Source organism: Nymphalis io, chromosome 13 (genome assembly GCF_905147045.1).
Source record: "Nymphalis io chromosome 13, ilAglIoxx1.1, whole genome shotgun sequence".
Lineage (NCBI taxonomy): Eukaryota > Metazoa > Arthropoda > Insecta > Lepidoptera > Nymphalidae > Nymphalis > Nymphalis io.
This window is the reverse complement of record NC_065900.1, coordinates 2382738-2397538: the sequence shown is the minus strand read 5'-3', so window position 1 is coordinate 2397538 and position 14801 is coordinate 2382738. Positions and strand designations below refer to the sequence as shown.

Sequence of the window (14801 nt, the reverse complement as noted above, 5' to 3'; positions counted from 1 at the left end):
TTTTTTGAGAAAAGGTTTTCAAAGACCCATGCTTAAAAGAGTTTCAATGAAGCCTTTCTAATGTCTACTGAGAGCTTGTTCAAAAGTCTAACAGCGCGAACAATTAAATTATATAAGTTATTTTTATATTTTTAAACTGTAAAAAGTAATAAAATGCGTAATAATATAAAATAAATGTAATATTATGTTGTTTATGCCCGATATTATTAGAAATAGTAATATGTGGTAACTTATCGAAGTTACCACAAAGTTTTATCGTTCTGCGTTCTGGTTTGACTGGTGAGTGAGTAAAGCCACTATGGACTACATGAGTTTTGCGCTACTCATTGATAGAGTACTTTGATAAAACAAATGCGCTAATGTTTAAGATAAATGTGCGTCTATGACTAAGGGCTTAAACCAGATCAACCGGTTCCTCTTCTTTATATTGCACTAATACTATTAGTGCAATATAAAACGCTAACGGAACCTCAGAAACAATTTTGTCGCTCGCCGCTGTGAAAATAAACCCGTGATTAAAAGTCCTCGGTATTGTTTAGGTTTTTTCCATTATTTACAAAGAGTTCCTGTTAAGTAGACACTCGTCCGTTTGTGAGTGTTCTCGGTCGCTTTGTCTCGCTCCGTTGCGTCGCTAATTAGTCCTGCTAAGAAAAATGAAATGTTACCATTTCCAGATGATATATTTTTAAAAAGAAGTCCGAACAATTGTGGGTATTAATATAAAATATTTAATAGTAATACGGAGAAACAGTTTTTAATATTTCATAATACAGCTTCACGTATCGTATCGGGATGATATCGTTAAGTTTGACAGTTTGGTCGCCAGCCGTTCTTGCTGTTCACTTGATTTTATCGATGACACAATACAAAACTTTATTACAATATCCAAGCTGACAATTAAATCGTAAAAGTAAAGGCCATGTGGCTCATAGCTTTACCGAATCCCACTAAAATGGGCTCAGTTGTTTTTTTTTAGTGTTTTTTTTGTAGAAGTTAAACGAATATAATGTTTGGAGATTTAATTACTTATCGATTAAAATCGAAGCACTAAAAAATTTATATATTTGTTTTTTTAAATAAAATCAACAATTTATTTAATTACTTTCTGCTCTAGTTGATACAAAATTGTATTAATCCAAATGCGTTGTTTTCTGAAGCAAAATGCAACGGAATAATTATAAAAGCGTTGAAACAAGTCGCTAAATGCGGAATATAATAAAAATTAAAATAGGTCGAGTGCATTTCAGAATACGCAAGTGGAGTGGTTGTAGATTATTATCCTAAGAAGTTTCTTGTTCGTATCCCCTACGAAAAGTTCTCGCTTATATATTATTAAAGTAAATTTACTTTTACGCTATGAGAATAAAATTTAAAAATCGTATTATATATAGTACAACGTATAATGAAACTTTTTTAACACAAAGGACTGAATATACGTTTCGTATCTGTCAACACAGAGGGGTTGCAATTTTTTTTAATTTTGTATTTGCGCTTTTGTACACGCATTACTGCATTATAAGCTATTTTCCATTGATAAAAGCCACCGTGACACAATACAACCAAATATTGTTTTTAAACTGTAATGTAAAAAAAGAGTATTATTAATTATTTTAAGATATTTGTCAATATAAAATAGGATTATATAACGATAAAATTGCGTATTATCTAAACAATATACCATCCATAGGCCTGGCAGTTGCACGCGTCGACGATATCGTATAGCCGTTATTAATTACCGAAACATCGACAGCAGAATATCGATACAGATGTATTGTTTACATTCATCACCGGTTCGTGTTTAAGCGATTGCCCATTACTTTAATAACCGTACGAGTTTTAATCACCATTACTCAAAGCTACGAGTATTTACTCATTCGTTTCGAATAACGTTTCTTATAAAAAAACGATATAATGTTTCTTATAACGCCAATGTCTATGGGCAGTGGTGACCACATACCATATCGTGTATATATTTTTTTAGGGATTTGCGATTAAAATAAGTTTTTAAAGCAATCGAAGGATTATACTCGCAAATTGTAATAATATAGCTTCTACAGAATTTTGATTAAAGAAATAAAAGTATTAGACATTTTGTGCTTGAAACTAAGCGACTTTTATTTGCATATATTTTTGATTGGACGTTTTAATAAAATAAAAATTAATTAAACGAGTTTTTGTAAAAAAAATGAATTGGCAGTAAATTTGAACAAATATGAACCGAACTATGTACGCGTAGAATAAATTAATATTTAGATTAATATTTAGGCCGAGATGGCCCTGTGGTAAGAACGCGTGAATCTTAACCGATGATCGTGGGTTCAAACCCGGGCAAGCACCACTGAATTTTCATGTGCTTAATTTGTGATTATAATTCATCTCGTGCTTTACGGTGAAGGAAAACATCGTGAGGAAACCTGCATGTGTCTAATTTCACTGAAGTTCTGCCACATGTGAATTCTACCAACCCGCATTGGAGCAGCGTGGTGGAATAAGCTCCAAACCTTCTCCTCAAAAAGAGGAGAGGAGGCCTTTAGCCCAGCAGTGGGACATTCACAGGCTGTTACGGATTACGGATATATTCCATCAATTTATAAAAGCAATTGTGATATTTTATTCTGGTTTAATATTTTTTTGATTTGCCAAGCGTGGACTGTGAAAAAACCTACAAAATATTAATATTATATAAAATTTATCTTTAGATATATTTTATTAAGATTATTTTGATGGTTTTTTTTTAAAAAAAAAATTATAACAATAAAACAGTATGATGTATTATTAAAACGCTAATAATTATCTCAGGTGTTAATCTTTCATTCATAAATTTTTCAGTTATATATAAAAAATAACTATATTAAAAAAACAATAAAATGTGTAAAAGCTCGTGACTTTCTTGTTGGGACCTTTTTGTACATAAGAACAGCAATGGACGGGATGTAGAAACATAATCATATTCAACGAATTGTAAAGTGTGCTATATACTATATATGTGCAGAGTGACGACGTCGGCCTCATATTATTTATCTTACATTTTGGACTATCGATGCTAAGATAGTTGACAGTCACGCCGATTTATTAAAATTAGAATCGAATTAATTTCCTTTTAAAACCTGAATGATGAGTTGCCACATACAAACATAACAACAATAACAAGTGATTTTTTGAGGCAGTGTTGCTAACTGCCAAAACTTATTTGTGTAAAATTGTTTAAATTAGAGGTAAAATTCTAAGGTTGATTAAATGTAAATAAAAAATACGAAGAACTTACTGATCACTACTGTATATATGAAGAAAAAGTGATTAATAAATTTTAACAACAATTTGTATGACACTGATTTTTTATAATTTATTAAAAAATCAGGTATTTCCTTAATATATTTACAAAAATCGACTTAATATTGAATAGGTACACATAAAATGAGTGCGTGTTCTGTGCAAATAATGGAGCACTTCATAGACGATATTATTATGTAAACATACACGCTTATACATATAATACGCGTCAACAGGCATAATTTAGGCTATTAAGACAATGTGCAATATATTATGCAATCAATATTTCATAATTTGATACGTAATTAAGCACAGGTTGCGGAACAATTTATGTTTATTTAAAGAGGGGGCCAATATTATTAACAAATTGTGACATTATCATACCCGAATCGAAACGCTTTAATTCGCGCTTTCCTATTCTACTATACAACGATAGTGTTTCGGTTCAATCGAAGTTGGATCGTAATAGAATCGAGAATATATCGTAAACGCTAAAAATTAGTAGAATTGTTTTTCAGTTTCGATTAAACTCAGGTTCATTTTTGTGAGCAATACACAATAGAACATTAACTGACACAAATAAACCAAATTCCCGTTCTATACATTTTTTTGTATTTTTATTGAAATATTTTTAAACACTATGACAGGCCAACATTATGGTCTGCCTGATGGTAAGTGGCCACTACCGTGCATTGATATTAGCACTGTCAGTAATATTAACTATCCCTTACATGAACAATGCACCACCACCATTGAGAATCAAGAATGTCCCTTGAGTCTGTTGTTGTAGCGCTCATCGTTCTAACAGGAACACAACAATTTTAAGTGTTTTGCGTCAATAGCATTGTCGATAGCAATCGATCTATAAAATAGATTAAAAAGGAATATACTTTACTTTATAGTATAATAACAAATCAGTAGAAGCTTACCTGTCTGTGTATATATTGTTATACACCAATTATTGTCATAGCCGAGATGGCCCTGTGGTAAGAACGCGTGAATCTTAACCGATGATCGTGAGTTCAAACCCGGGCAAGCACCACTGAATTTTCATGTGCTTAATTTGTGTTTATAATTCATCTCGTGCTTTACGGTGAAGGAAAACATCGTGAGGAAACCTGCATGTGTCTAATTTCACTGAAATTCTGCCACATGTGATAGCTATCGATTGAACGATATAAATGTTGAAATGCTGCAGCGCCATCTTGCAGCGAGTCACTACAAAGTGGAACCTTCCACATAAAATAATAATCTACACGGAAAAAAAATATAAGTTCTAAATTTAACTGTTATCCGTCAAACTATGTCGAAGTATTTAAATCTCAATCAGATATACATTCTGATATATAGATAAAAGATATTTCTCATGCGAATTCCATTTGATGAATTTGCTGAAAAATATTTAATATGTATCTTCAAAGTGTGATTTGTCTTTTAACAAAATATAATATATGTATATTGTATGGATTTCAAGTATTATAATAATATATATATAAGCAAAATTAATTTGTTCACAATAGCCTTTCGGCTTTATGACTTTTCCATTTAATAGATTAGGAATAATCGGATAAGCTTAAGGTGGCGCGCGCGAACTTTTCAGAAATATGCAATACAACAAATTATCGAATAAACGTTTTTGTATTGTTTACGTTAATACAAAATACTACAGCATTTTATTATGTTCAATTATGGACAGATCTTGTTTATTACTGAAGAATTACTAATATTTATATTGTGCAAGACCGTATGGGTGGGTACCCACTCACTCATCAGATATTCTACCGTCAAAAAGCAATACTTGGTACTGTTATGTTCCGATTTGAAGGGCAAGTGAGCTAGTGTAACATGCCTGAAGTTACAAGGTACATAACATCTCAATTCCCAACCCCAGTGGATTGTGACCCCATTTACCACGTGGTGCACTTACCAGTCCTTCTATCTAATTATACTGACGGCTTCGTTGGTCTAGTGGCTAGATGCTAGGCCGCAGACCCGAAGGTCCTGAGTTCAATTCCCAAGTCGGGCCAGTAAAAACTTATAGGGTTTTTCGGTCAGAAAATTTTCAGTAGCATTGTCCGTCTGGAAGTTGGAAGTGTGTATTCTCCCGTGTCTCGGAAAGCAAGTTCAGCTTTTCGTCTTGCGCCTACATTCTCTTCGGTCGTGTCAGATTGCCGACCCATCGGATTATAAGAATGAGGGAACAGAGAGTGCATCTGTATTTGCGCACAGCCTTGTGCCCTGCCCTGCATATGCCCTGCACAGTTGGCTAATCTCTCTTGAGATTGGCTGCCGTGGCAGAAATCGGTCTGGAGGGCATTATTATTATTAATATATATACAAACATATTGTTTTATATGAAACGACCGATACGACGACGACCTCGGTCACATTTTCATTTCTCATCATCATTCATTTTCATGTGATTAAGTTGTGTTTATCCTTTATCCCATTTCGGTGATGAATTTGATTATTCACTTCTATTTTTTTGTAAATGTTTACTATTAAAAATTAAGAATTCCTTAATTTATTTTGTTACTTGGTTATATTGAAATGAAGTAAGTAACAGTCGTAACAGTTTTCGTATGAATCCGGAAAACAAACATATTTTCTATTATGATATTATATACACTAAATTAAAAAAATAATAATAGTTCTTGAGTCTTGTACTTATTATAAATAGGCTAGTTTGTATGCGATCCGACGACCTCGTCTCGATTTCCATTTGAGAGCGTTCCTGAGCCATTTATTCTCGAATCAGATCATTCTACTGTCTATCTCGGCCTTGTTCATTGATTCTTGGGAATGAACTCGATGCCGAAAAATAGACCAATTTTTCTTAGTTCAGATTAAAAGACACTAATATATATTTCCCTGTATTTATTTAAGTCATGTATTTATACAATTGTTTTGGAATTTATGTAACAACGCTAACACATTTTAATGAGAACTTTTAACGAAAATAATAATGTCACTTTTAATGTCATTGTAAATTATAACAAAAAGATATGCTTACATACATATATTATTTGGTGAACAAGTAACTAAAGCTATACTTATGAAAAATCTATATATTTCTATAAATTATGTAAAAAAATAGTCAAATTATTTGTTCTTCTATTTCATATGTAAAATGGTACTATTAATAAGTTGACATAAATGAATACATATAACAACCATCGTTTATAATATCAGGTACGCACATAGTTCAATTCGTTCATTCATTCGTTCTATATGTAAATTATATATGTATTATTCCATTTAGATAAATTTAGCTTTGTTTAAATATACACTGGCGCAAAAAAAATCGATTATTCTTTACAAAATTGTTATATAGATAGGTTCATTGTTATAATTATAGGTTTTATTCGTGACTATTAAAGTAAGTAAAGTAAACTTGTGTCAAACGTGTCAAATTATCCCACTGCTGGGCTAAGGCCTCCTCTCCCTTTAGAGAGTAGGCTTAGAACCTATTCTACCACGCTCATTTGAGGGTTTTTGGATACACACGTGGCAAAATTTCAATATTATATACAGGTTGCACCACGATGTTTTTCTTCACCGTCGAGCATAAGAAATATTTATTTATTTCTTTTTTAGTGAAACAAACAATGATATACATTAAAACATGCATCAGATAAGTTTCCACTGTTAATATATTATAAGATATTGTAAAAAATCTTCAAAACTACATGGCTAAAACTTGAGAGGTTTAGTTACTGAACAACCATAACAGTTACGACAGCTGATCAGCTCCATGGTACCAATTTTTAGTAATCAGAATCATGTACATCTAAAGTTTTAAATATATACAATAATTATAAATAGGTTATTGACTTGACTTGTATATTGATTTCTTTCTTCATCATTACTGATATTTGCGAATTACATTTGACAGAAGCAAATGTTTTTTTTCGTAAGAAACGTTTCACGTAAATGTTACGTATAGAAGAGGTTGCACCCGAACTCAACGTTGAAATTTTCCTCTCAACGTGCCCTAAAAAGTTTTAATTAAAAAATTATAACGCCTTATTATCTAAAGTGTTCTGTTAATAATTTAACGGGTGACCAGTTCTTAAAACGTTCACTTAAAACAATGAAAATGCGGCAACACTCTTAACAAGATGGTTGAAAACTTTTCAATGCATTAATTCAAAATAATTTTGTAAATTGAAATAAATATTCAAAGGTCGTTTCACAAGTTGCGGCGATTTTTATACTTAATTGGTATCGAGTCATAAAAAGCTCGAGACGACAACCTAGAAAATGTGAAAAAGTCGTTATTTCCAATAAGTCTTACGCTAAAAGAAAATAGAAGAAATAAAATGATATTATGTACCCAAATATTAAGCTAAGCTTGATTTCATTTCTACATATAGTTTATGATTTACTTTTAATTTTTAGGTTTAAACAAGTTATTTACTACAAAATATATTGTTGTTAGAACATTTTTAACTACTGAAAATATAAATAGGAAGTAAAGACTGAATTAAGGCCTATTCGTTGTTACGTAAAAACATATTTATTCGTGTTACTAAAAAGCTTTAAACTTTTATACAAATAATGAAATTGAAGAAGTGTTAAAAACAAAAAAACAAAATTCAAACTTCACTTTTAAAACATTATCTGTAAACTTTTTAAAATGGATGAAAAAATTAGTGCTTGTACTTAAAAATCTAAAAAATCAACAAGGCATAATAAGTGCTCGCATAGTCGCGGCGACGCTAACCGCAGCGCGTCGCGCTGCGTTGTGCGCCGCCAAGCTGGGCGAACACGCTGCCATGCTCGCTGTCGCCATCTGCTGTATACTCGTGTTGCTGCTCGTCTTCATCATTCTGATCATCGTGGTCGGGCAGAACATGGAGGTCAAAGGTGGTTCATAGCAGCAGAAAGGTATGTCATTAGAACCGGCATCACAGCATTGATTTTTGTTTACAGTTGATTGTTAATAATGTAAAAGATTTATATTCCAACATGATCGTTACATAAATCTACCCAGCCATGAAACTAATTTAGAAAAAATCTTCTGAAAAAGTAGTTTCTAAGCTAAATGAAATCTATGTTAAAACGTATTTTTTCTTCAATCTTGTATTTACTAATATACTTGCTGACTATTTTAATTTTATTTACGCTTACAATCCCAAAAAGAAAACAAGCCGTCTTGCCACTTCACCAGCATCCTATTTATCCAAACGAGTTTCGTATTCAATTTCGGAAGCTTTTACAAAGTTTGAATGCACTAGACAACCAACGCAAAGGAGATTGGAAATAAAATATTGTTACCGATTTACATTTATATGTTATCGATTTATTTTTTATCAGAAATTAATAAGTAGTATTATAAGTATTTATAAGTGTAGTACTTACAATAAACACATCTGATCACACAAATGATAAGTGATTGCTAATGCTAATCCATGGAGAGCATTTGGAAAAGTCCTATTTACTTTTATCTTTAAGGTTTCCTTAGTATAATGTTAAGGAAACATAAACGCTAAAAGCGGATTGCGCATGAGAAATGATGGAGCAATGATACTCGTATAGTGCGTAAAGGTTTAAAAATAAGTAAAATAATTTTCTAGATTTTTATAGACCTGATAGTATTTTGTATGTGGTTCTAAAATTTAGTTCTATATTATTTATTCTAAAATTTGTACGGGAGGAACATAAAGTAAATTTTTTTTTGTAAAATATATTTAATTAATCAAAGTATGCACCGTTGTTATCTATGCATTTTTGCCATCTCATAGGTAGTTTGATCCCTTTACTAAAAAAATCATGGGGCGAGAATCAATAAACTCTTTGAAGGCGGTTTGGACTGCCGCATCGGAGTTGATTTTTTTCCTTGTGTGAAGTTGTCTAAATTCTGGAAAAAATGGTAATCTGTTGGAGTAAGGTCCGGGGAGTACGGTGGATGTCGCAGACATTCCAATTGTAGCTCATCTACCTTAGGGGTTGTTTGATGTGCAGTGTGTGGTCTTGCGTTGTCGTGAAGCAGCAGTGGCCTAGAGCGATTGACCAATCTCGGTTGTTTGGCAGCTAATTCTTCCTTCTTGGTTTGCAATTGCTGATAATAGATATATGCCGTAATCGTTTGGCCAGATTTTAGAAAGCTGTAGTGAACAACACTGGCGCTAGGCCACCAAACACTCACAAGTAAGTTTTCTGAGCCAATTTTCGTTTAGGGCAGGGTGGGGTTGGTTCTGAAGGTCGAAATTTCTAGAACGAAAACGTTAAAACCAAAAACGTACCATGCTTTCTTTTGCGACACCAGCGCCGTACATATCATTAATCCTTCGAGCTGTTTTTGCAGCACTGGTGCAACGGTAGAACTCGTACTCGTAAATATACCGATATTTCATGTTTTCCATTGTGCGGTAATAAGCGACGCCAAAGAAAAAAATAGTATATATTTAATAATGTAATATATATTTGCCTCGTTGGTCTAGTGGTTTAATGTAAGGCCGCGAACCCGGAGGTCCTGGGTTCAATTCCCAGGTCGGGCCAATAAAAAGTTATTGGGTTTTCTGTCAGAAAATTCTCAGTAGCAGCCCGGAGTCTGGAAGTTGGAAGTGTTTTCACTCCCGTGCCTCGGAAAGCACGTACAGCCGTTGGTCCTGCGCCTGAACACTTTCCGGTCGTGTCAGATTGCCATCCCATCGGATTATGAGAGTTAGGGAATAGAGAGTGCACCTGTGCTTGCGCACACACTTGTGCACTGTAATATCTCCTGCGCAGTTGGCTAATCTCTCTTGAGATTGGCCGCCGTGGCCGAAATCGGTCTGGAGGACATTATTATTATTATTATTATATATTTGCTCATATGTCTCATGTTGTTAATTTATCTTAAAAAAGGGTAAAATAAGATATTACTGGTTCTTTATTTACAATTTTCTACCATTAAATGATTTAAAAAAATATGTATTTAAAATCATTGTTTTTTAGTATGTTAAAATTGTTATACAACTTGTTAAGTAGCGTCAAATAGTTATTCGTTAAAACAAATTATGTTAAGCCCCATCGCATTATCGTAAATATTAATGTATTCTTAAAGGGTATTTAGTGGCCATGGTACATAATTTATTAAATAACGCTTTACTTCATTCATCCCACGACGCTATTTGCTGTCCTTTATTTAAATGCGTCCGGGACGTCCGAATTAACTCTTCAAACTGTTTTTAAAGAGCCTGCAAGGAGCCGAGAAGCTGGCATTGAGTTGTCGAAATTTTGATTATAAAAGGACCTATTCCTTAGAGATTCTTCTAGAACGCTTTTCCAAGGCAAATTAGTGAATACACATGTAAGACGATTTTGCCCGGCACTTGTAGGTTTTTATGATGTTTTTTCACTACCCACAACGAGAACGAGATGAATTATTATAAACACAAATTGATGAATTGAAAAATTAATAAATTTACTTGTTATCAGAGTATCTATAGTAGAAAAAGTATATTTAAATGTCTGTATTTTACGTCAACTTGAGTTACATTACGACCTTTAATGTTACGGGTTGTAGCCGATCTATTGTAAACTTGTAAAGACGTTCTTTTATGTATGCCTCTTTGGTCTAGTGGCTGGATATAGGGCAGCGGTTTCCGAGGTCTTGGCATCCGAGATGGGGCCAATAAAAAGTTATTCGGTTTTTCTGTCGAAAATTCTCCGTGGCGACCCGGGGTCTGGAAGTGAGTATATTCCTATGCCTAGGAAAGTACGTAAAGCTGATGGCCTTGCACCTGAAGTCTTTCCAGTCGTGTCGGATTACATATAGAATAGAGAGTACACTGTGTTTGCTAATCATATCATCATAAGAACATTTTATGTGATTATTAAGGGCCTGTTTTTTGATATATTTTATCTTTTCATTTTAAATATTTTTTTAGTAAGCTTCTGAATAACGATTTCAAAGCAAGAAATGTAAGAAATGTTATTTGTGTAGCATGTTAGTAATTCTGCTATTATCGAGATGAGTTTAATTACCTAAGAGTATGGTTAACTGCAACCGAGAACTGTATGCTTCTTACTTAACTAATCTCGAATATATAAGACGTATTTACTAACTTTCAGTTTACATCTCGTAACTTTAATTACACGACGAGACATCCACAAATTGTTATTAAGTAAGACAGTTTTCAAATTACCTTTTTTACTATACGTTATACAGTACCAGCTATATGGAAAATATATTTACTGGTGGTAGGGCTTTGTGCAAGCCCGTCTGGGTAGGTACCACCCACTCATCAGATATTCTACCGCAAAACAGCAATACTTGATATTGTTGTGTTCCGGTTTGAAGGGTGAGTGAGCCAGTGTAATTACAGGCACAAGAGACATAAAATCTTAGTTCTCAAGGTTGGTGGCGCATTGGCTATAAGCGATGGTTGACATTTCTTACAAAGCCAATGTCTAAGGGCGTTTGGTGACCACTTACCATCAGGTGGCCCATATGCTCGTCCACCTTCCTATTCTATAAAAAAAAAAAAATTAAAATTATCATGCCGTTAATAAGCACATAAAATGTGCTCGTACGTAAAAGAACGTCTGTACAAGTGTTACAATACCGTAATATTGAAGTGAATGTGACATTTTAACTAAAGGTAATAACAGCTTGTAAATATCTCACTGCTGAGCTACGGTCTCCTTCCCCATTAAGAAGAACGATTGTAGCTTATGGCATCACATTCCGCAATTATATGCATGTAGCATTTTATCTAATACACGTCTATGAATTATAAGCAAAAATTTAGCAAATGAAAACTCAATGGTGTTTTCCCGGATTTAAACTCGTTATTTTATTTTATTTATTTAAAAAAATTTTTGACCGACACAATCATTCAACGTTTTCGGCATTCTCTACCACTCAACGTTTAGGCTAAGCAGAAATCTGTGAATTTGAATTACGTTACATAAGATTCACGTTGTCTATCTAATGTGCTATTTAAATTCTTTTGAATAAACAAATAAGTAATTAAATTCTTTAAATCTTTGCGAAATCTGAATACAAAACTGTAACAAGAAAAAAAGTGCATTCGATTGAAAAATTGCTACACGTGTTTATCAATTTGTTGAATTAGTCTTATTGAATTGTAATCAAATAATTGGTTATTCAAGTCAATTATGTTCAATGATACGTTGGTTGTGTAGTAATTACTACAATTAATTGCCTTTGGAAACAATACTACAAGCAAAATCCGTTATGTATGCTGTGTACAATCATTTTCCTACATTTAGCAAAAATACTCAATGTAAGTAATGTTTACCCTTAAACAAGATGTCAAGGGGATCTTATGAATAGATTATATATGAAAAGATATATTCCAACAGATGTTTTTTCAATTGAAAACTAAAAGATTTGCTAAAATAAAATGATAATAAAACAATATTACGAAATAGATATGGTCATATCATAGGCATAAATCAGGGATTCTGGTGCATTCTATTTATTTATCTGCCTCGTTGGTATATTCTTAAGAGAAAATCGTAGGTGGGGCCAAAAATATTTAGAGTTTTGGTGTCAAGAAATTTTTAGTCACAGCCCGAAGGTTGGAATTTTTGCAGTGTCAACACTTCCCTCGGAAAGCAAGTAAACCCGTTGATTCTTCCCCTGAACTTTTTATTGTCTCGTCAGAATACCATCCCATAGGGTTATGAGAGTGAGGGAATAGTGAGTGTTTGTGTCTGTGTGTGCGCACACACTTGAGATCTGGGTAAAGCTAGCTTCCCATTGTGCGTGATATTACGGACGGAAGTAGACCAGCGCTCACCGACATACAATGAGAAAAGGATCGCCTTTAGAATCGCAGACAAGTCCGTAGTGGTGCGTTCAATCCGCCGCGAGTCTGCGATTTCAAAGGTGCGGTGTGAGAAACATAGCGGCAGCGATACGTTCACATGGAATTTAGAAATGATAAATAGCTTCGAACCTCAAGACCGAAACAGACTGAGTGTCGGTGCGATGGGTCGGATGGCTGTCCGTGGTCATCGGCCATGGATAGGATCGTAATCACGCATCGTAGTATCCTTATATTTTATACTGACTTCAGACATATATTTTAAGAATAAACATGAATAGATACAAATTCATTTTATATATTTCGGTGTAGCTAATATTAAATAGAAAAATATTTCGCTAAACACCTTACTTGTTGAGGACACGTACGATTAAGCCGCAGTGGTTTACTGGAAAATATATTTACTGGTGGAACTTTAAAAATATCATTTGTTACGATTTACTATTTTCTTTCTCATATTCTATCCAGTTGGTCACTTTAATTTAAGTTTGACATACATAGTAATCATCATCACACATCATCATCATCATCTCAGCCGAAAGACGTCCACTACGGAACAAAGGCCTCCCCCAAGCATTACCACGTTGGCCGGTCTTGCGCTGCCCGCATCCAACGGCTTCTTGCGACTCTTTCTTAGTAGTAGTATTAGTAAATAGTAATATTAGAATCAAATTTTCAAAATCATAACACATAGCTATTGATTGTCAAATTAAAAACTACCTTCGGTTCGCAAAAGAAAAAAATGACCTGAGCAGAGCCGGTAAAAGAAAATCAATGGGATTTCTTCGTAAATTTTTGTGATTGTCCACATTTTTCAATAGAACAAAGGAATAATCAGGAATCGATCGTTCCAAGTTATGTTATCCATGAATTCACTAATGAAAAACTTATGAATTATCTACAAATAGTAATTATTAATTTATTTTTTATTTGTAAATATTTTTTGTACTTGCTAGTAGTTATTTCTCCTAACTATATATAATACTTACTCAATACAGTTGTAATTATTTTAATGTTAATATTAGAATGCCGATGGAAGTACGAGTAGTTAGCAAGAAAATATCTGACATTCCCCGCTTATGTTCCACGTCACAGTGTTTCGAGTTTGTTCTATTTCTTTTAAAACATAAGTGTTCACCTTAGCCCTTAATTATTGGTGTTGAAAGAAGTATAAATCTTATACCGCCAGGGGCCGCTAACAATGGTATCTATGACGTTACGAGAATATCCCCTGTATGTGTTATTGCAATGGTATTAATATTTGTCGGTAGAGTAAATCTGTGGCCTAGTGCTAAAAGGGCCAAAGTACATTATGAGTAAAGCATAAACCACATTTTAACAAATGTCAATTCATTTAAAAAATATATTTATTATATAATATCATATCATATAATATAATAAATTAAACGGCTTAACATTACTAATACCAAAGAATATTATGCAAAAAGGCATATATTATTTAAATCAAACGATTTTTTTTATTGTTTTTATTCTAATAACCAAAGTAAGCGTTACTGACATTGGCCCTTTTAATATCAGGGCACAGAAAAGATAAGTGGTTTGTACCCAGACCAGTCTACACGAAGCTCTACAACCAGGTTACTTGTTTCTACCAATAGCTCCACATATATACATATATGATATTATTGTACTAGTTGTGCCTGCGAATTCGCGTAGAATTCAATTTGTTACTATAACAGTATATACATAGGTACATACAGAAATGTTATTGTTACTGAAAAATTT

The 14801-nt window shown here is 33.2% G+C and overlaps 1 protein-coding gene across 7 annotated transcripts in view; it reads left to right on the top strand.

Annotated features, from left to right (window-relative positions):
* Nucleotides 1–14801, top strand: part of LOC126772658 (dorsal-ventral patterning tolloid-like protein 1) — a 103759-nt gene that overhangs the window by 43522 nt on the left and 45436 nt on the right. Inside the window, exon 1 of one of the 7 annotated variants that reach the window (XM_050493072.1) lies at nt 7919–8160. The exons of the other annotated variants lie outside the window; for them this stretch is intronic. The gene's annotated coding sequence lies outside the window, so the exon portion shown is untranslated. Of the gene's footprint in view, nt 1–7918; nt 8161–14801 lie in introns of those variants that run through there. 7 annotated transcript variants of the gene reach the window in all.